Source organism: Mirounga leonina, unplaced genomic scaffold, assembly GCF_011800145.1.
Source record: "Mirounga leonina isolate KUSES-001 unplaced genomic scaffold, KU_Mleo_1.0 Mir_101529, whole genome shotgun sequence".
Classification (NCBI taxonomy): domain Eukaryota; kingdom Metazoa; phylum Chordata; class Mammalia; order Carnivora; family Phocidae; genus Mirounga; species Mirounga leonina.
In genome coordinates, this window is record NW_023270143.1 from 1418104 (window position 1) to 1424558 (window position 6455).

General features: G+C 37.1%; 1 pseudogene; it reads right to left on the reverse strand.

The window, feature by feature from the left end:
- Positions 1-713: 713 nt before the first annotated feature.
- Positions 714-1954, reverse strand: LOC118027112 (annotated as a pseudogene).
- Positions 1955-6455: the final 4501 nt, after the last annotated feature.

Below are 6455 nucleotides of genomic sequence, written 5' to 3' on the forward strand. Positions count from 1 at the left end.
CAGTCATTAAGCATCTGCCTTCAGCTCAGTTCATGATCCCAGGGTCCTGGGATGGAGCCCCACATCGGGCTCCCTGCCCGGTGGGAAGCCTGCTTCTCCCTCTCCCACTCCCCCTGCTTGTGTTCCCTCTCTCGCTGTGTCTATCTCTGTCAAATAAATAAATAAAATCTTAAAAAAAAAAAGTCCTGTTCAACGTAAGAAAACTCCAATCTCAAATATTTTACTCCAACAACCTGGGTTATACCAGCTGTCCATCATTGAATAGTAAATGATAACTGAAAACTAATAATTTTTTTTTTGAAAACTAATAATGTTAACCGTACCCTCAAATGCCATCATTGCTAAATTTTACGTAGACTGTTTTATACGCAAATATATGCATATAAAACATTTGCACAGATAAATTAGTGTTAAGAATTAAAAACTCACATCTAGAAATATCCTTTCTTCTGAAATCCATCTAATCGTTTTCAAGACTGGAAACCTAAATATCCTGGCTACACATGAAAAATATGTCAGAATACACATATGTTATGAAAAACTTTAGAACTGACCATCTCATAAAAGCAAACATAAAAGCAAACTTAGAGTGCTTTTGTTGTTGCTTAATCCTCTAAATTTAAAAGGAGACCTCTGACTACTACAATCAGGTATGTACTAAATAGTGTTGTTTTCTACTAGCAAACAGCTGAACAAGGATAGTTTTCCTCAGGTCATTGTCTATTAGAAGTTAAAACATTTTCAATTAAAACATTCATTTTTTTTTGTAGAGTTCAGCATGTGTGGCCCAAACAAAACTGTTTCTGAGGTGGCCTCTCATTCATACTTTGGAATTCCTTTTTCAACTTCACCTTGGCTATCACTTTGATACTGATAAGGAAGTTTCTTTTTCAGAGTCTCTGCTATGATGGCAGCAGTGTCAGTAACATCCACCAGTTTGGGCTTTATATGTTGTTTTGACCTTTTTTATTGACCAAAGTTTTACACTGTTCATATATTTTTTAAAAAGATTTTATTTATTTATTTGACAGAGAGAGACATAGCGAGAGAGGGAACACAAGCAGGGGGAGTGGGAGAGGGAGAAGCAGGCTTCCCGCCGAGCAGGGAGCCTAATGTGGGGCTGGATCCCAGAACCCTGGGATCATGACGTGAGCTGAAGGCAGATGCTTAATGACTGAGCCACCCAGGCACCCCACGCTGTTCATATCTTTAAGGATCTTTAGCATATTTGGTATATCAGGTTTCTTTGGGCTATTCTTAATGGAAGTGTTTCCAACATAGGTTTTTTTTTTTTTTTTTTTTTGTCTCTTCACTCTTTAATTAGATCAATAGCAGATACATTTTGGTGGAGCCCTGATGGAGGGATGGGCAGGGGAAGTGGCAGAGGGGAAGGTGGCGGGACAGAGAGTGATGTGGTAACAGATATGGTAGAATCTAAATCACCTGCAATGAGCTTTTGCTGTTCATGCCAGGGTCACAATTTTGGTAATCTGAGCTGAGAGCTGCAGTTTTATTTTTAAGGGCACAGGTCTTCTGCAGTGGTTCCTCATTTGCCAGTGTTGTATTCTTTAGTTGAGGCTCTTCTGGAGACAAGTTTGGTGAGGAAAGCTGCCTGCTTGGGGGCTTCTCAACGAGTGGAAGGTCATCCTGAAGGGGTTGCCTTGACCTGACCTCTGTCCATTGTCTTGTTGAATACTCTCCTTCTTTGGCTACCCATCCAACATCAGCAAAAGACACCACTCCATCCTCTCCTGGGTGGCTGGCACTCCATTCTGCTGTAGGGGTGGTAAGCTGAAACTGATCTCTTGGACACTGGATCAGAGACATATTAGTACCAATTTTCCTTACAATACTTTGAGATGAACCGTATAGTTTCCCAGACCAAAGTAATGGTTGCATGCTTATTCCAACCTGTTGAAAAAGACATCCTAATTAGGCACTTAATCCAGCCATGAATTTAGATGGCAAAGTCTCTCCAAATTTGCATTTCTAGTACTTCAGGCATACATAGCAGCACATGGTCCATTAAGCACACACAGCTGTGTAGCAGCCAGGTGTCTTCTTCAGCTCCTCAGGCTTCCAGCTTAGCTGTTCCTGGGTGTTATTCCATTATAACCAATTTTTTAAAAAAATTATTTACTGAGAGAGAGAGAGAGGAGAACAGGGAGGGGCAGAGGGAGATGGAGAGAGAATCCCAAGCAGACTCTGTGCTGAGCACAGAGCCCAATGAGGGGCTTGATCTCATCACCCTGAGATCATGACCTGAGCTGAAATCAAGAGTCAGATGCTTAACTGACTGAGCCACCCAGGAGCCCCTCCATCATAACCATTTTTAAGTGTACAGTTCAGTGGCATTAAATACATTCGCATTGTTTTGCAACCATCACCACAATCCATCTTGAGATCTCATTTCATCTTGTCTAACTGAATCTATACCTTCTAAAAACTAATTCCCCTCTTCCCCTAGCCTCTGGCAACTCCCATTCTACATTCTCTCTCTGAATTTGACTACTCTTGGTATCTCATACAAGCAGAATCATACAGTATTTGTCCTTTTGTGATTTGTTTATTTTACTTAACATAATGTCTTTGAGGTTCATTCATGTTGTAGCTTATGTCGAAATTTCCTTCCTTTTAAAGGTTGAATAATAATCCATTGTAGTATACACCATATTTTGTTTATCCATTCATCTGTTGATGGACACTTGGGTTGCTTCCATCTTATAGCTATTGTGAATAATGCTGCTTTGTGCATGAATGTATAAATATCTCTGAATCCCTCCTTTCAGTAGTTTTGAGTATCTTTTCAAATTAGCATTTTCATTTCCCTTGGGTAAATATCCAGTAGTAGAATTACTAGATCATACAGTAATTCTATTTTTGATTTTTTTTGGGGGGGGGGAATGCCAAATGTTTTTTGTAGCAGCTGCACCATTTTACATTCCCACCAACAGTGCATTAGAATTTCAGTTTCTCCACATCCTTGCCGACACTTGTTCTTTTCTTTTTCCTTTTCCCCCCACAAGTAAAGAGGTTTATTCTTTTCTCTTTTGTTCAAAATAACAAAACTATACATCATATTCTCCCTTTTGTCCCTGTTCTAGATTCACTATAGTACTCAGTCTCATCCCAGGCACCCTGATTAGCTTCCCAGTTGCCATAGTTAATTTTAAAAAGAGTTTTTATCTGAACACACAGATTGTACTTAATGCTTTGCAACCACTCCATTGATCTCATTCTTTCTTCTCTGTGTTGTTGTTATTTTAAGTTTTTATTTTAATTTTGTATAGTTAATGTACAGTGTTGTATTAGTTTCAGGTGTAGAATTTAGTGATTCAACATTTCCATACATCCCCCAGTGCTCATCACAAGTGCCCTCCTTACTACCCTCACCTATTTCACCCCCCCACCCCCCCTCCAGTAACCACCAATTTGTTCTCTATAGTTGAGAATCTGTTTCTTGGTTTCTCTTTCTCTCTTTCTTTTTTTCCCTTTGCTTGTTTTATTTCTTAAATTGCACATAGGAGTGAAATCACATGGTATTTGTATATCTCTGACTGAATTATTTCCCTTAGCAGTATTTATACTCTCTAGCTTCATCCATATTATTGCATCTTTTTTTTTTTGATAGTAGTTATCCTAATGGGTATGAAGTGATATCTAATTGTGGTTTTGATTTGCACTTCCTTAATGATTAGTGATGTTGAGCATCTTTTCACGTATTTACTGGTCATTAGTATATCTTCTTTGAGTAATGTCTTCTTTGCTTATTTTTTAATTGGGTTGGTTTTTTTATTGTTGTTGAGTTGTGGAGATTCTTTATATATTCTACATACTAAACCCTAATCAGATATATGATTTGCAAATATTTTCTCCCATTACATGGATTACCTTTTCATTGTATTGTCTGTGTCCTTTAATGGCACAGTTTTTAATTTTGGTGTAGTCCAATTTTTTTTTTCTTTTGTTTCCTATGCTTTTGATGTTATATCCAAGAAATCATTGCCAAATCCAATGTCATAATCTTATGTTGTCTTCCAAGAATTTTATAGTTCTAATTCTTATTTTTGATCTATTTTGAGTTAATTTTTGTATATCGTGTAAGGTAAGGGTCCTACTTCATTCTTTTGCATGTGAATATCTAGTTTTCCCAATACTATTTTTTGATCTAAACAGTGTCTTTTGAGGAAAAGAAATTTTTAATTTTGATGATTTTTATCATTTTGTTCTTTTTTGGATCATGCTTTTCACATCATATCTAAAGAATTTTTTTTTAAAGATTTTATTTTTAAGTAATCTCTACACCCAACATGGGGCTCGAACTTAAACCCCGAGGTTGAGTCACGTGCCCCACCCACTGAGCCAGCCAGGTGCCCCTAAAAAATCTTTGCCTAACATAAGAATATAAAGATTTTCTCTTATGTTTCCCTTTACTAGTTTTATAGTTTCAGGTTTTATATTTAGGTCTATGGCCCATTTTAGGTTAATTTTGTATATGGTACAATGTATGGATCCACAATCTTTTTTTTTTCACATATAGTTATCCAGTTGTTCTAGCAGTATGTGTTGAGAAGGCTATCCTCTCTCCATTGTATTACCTTTGTGCTTTTGTCAGATGACAGTTGTCTATGTGTGTATGTGTGTGTGTGTGTGTGTGTGTGTAGGTTTATTTCTGGACCTTCTGTTCCACTGTTGTATTTGTCGATCTTTAGGCAAAATAACACTGTTTGATTACAGTAGCTTTATGCTAATTTTTGAAATCAGATATTCTTAGTCCCTCAAACTTTGTTCTTTTTTCAGAGTTGTTTGGCTCTTTCAGGGTCTTTTGCATTTCCATATGAATTTTAAAATTAGCTTGTCTATTTCTACAAAAGAGACTGTTGGGATTGCATCAAATATGTAGATCCTTGTGACATCTTAATATTGAGTCTTTGGCTCATGAGCAAGATATTATCCTCCTTTTATTTAGGTCTTCAACTTTTCTCAACAATATTTTGTAATTTTCAATGTACAGGTCTTTCACATTTTTTTCCAGATTTCTTCCTAAATATTTCATATATTTGTTCACTCTTTACAAAAAATTTTTATTGTAGTTGAAGCACAATGTTACATTAGTTTCAGGTATACAACATAGTGATTCAAACTCTACATGTTATGCTATATTCACCACAAGTGCAGCTACCATCTCTCAGCATATAATGCTATTATAATATCATTGACTATATTCCCTATGCTGTGCTTTTCATCCCCATGGCTTATTCATTCCACAACTGGAAGCTTGTACCTCCCACTCCACCCATTTTTCCCATTCCCCCACCCTTCTCCCCTCTGGTAACCTCCAGTTTTTTTCTGTATTTATGGATCTGTTTCTGGATTTTTTTGGTTTAAAAACATTTTTTTTTTTTTTTAGATTTCACATATAAGTGGAATCATATGGTATTTGTCTTTGTCTGACTTATTTCACTTAGCATAATAGTCTCTAGGTCCATCCATGTTGTTGCAAATGGCACGATCTCATTCTCTTTTATGGCTGAGTAATATTCCATTATATAATATACCACATCTTCTTTATCCATTCATCTATTGATGGACACCTAGCTTACTTCCATATCTTGGCTATTATAAATAATGCTGCAATAAACATAGGGGTGCAGGTATCTTTTCAAATTAGTTTTTTCATTTTCTTTGGATAAATATCTAGTAGTGGAATTATTAGATAATATGGTATTTCTATTTTTAATTTTTGAGGAACCTCCATATTGTTTTCCACAGTGGTTGCACCAATTTCCAATCCCACCAACAGTGTATGAGGGTTTCCTAATCTCCACATTCTTGCCAACACTTGTTATTTCTTGTCTTTTTGATACTAGCCATTCTGACAGGTGTGAGATGTGATATCTCACTGTGATTTTGATTTGCATTTTCCTAATGATTAGTGATGTTAAGCATCTTTTCATGTGATTGTTGGTCATCTGTATATCTTCTCTGGAAAAATGTTTATTCAGATATTCTGTCAAAGTTTTAATCAAATTTTCTGGGTGTTGAGTATATTTCATATGTTTTTTTAAAGATTTTATTTATTTATTTTAGAGAGAGGGGGAGGGAGAAAGAGAGAGAGAGAATGGGGGGAGGAGCAGAGGGGGAGGAGAGAGGGGGGAAAGAATCTCCAGCAGACTCCAGTCTGAGTGCAGAGCTGGCACAGGGCTCGATCTCATGACCCCAAGATCATGACCTGAGCTGAAACCAAGGGTTGGACGCTTAACCAACTGAGCCACCCAGGTGTCCCGACTATATTTCATATATTTGAAGGCTATTATAAATGGTATTTTAAAAATATTTTATTTATTTGAGAGTAGAGCAAGAGAGAGAGAGAGCATGAGTGGGGGCCGGGGTGGGGGTAGGGGTGGAGGGAGAGGGAGCAGCAGGCTTCCCTGCTGAGCAGGGAGTCTGATGTG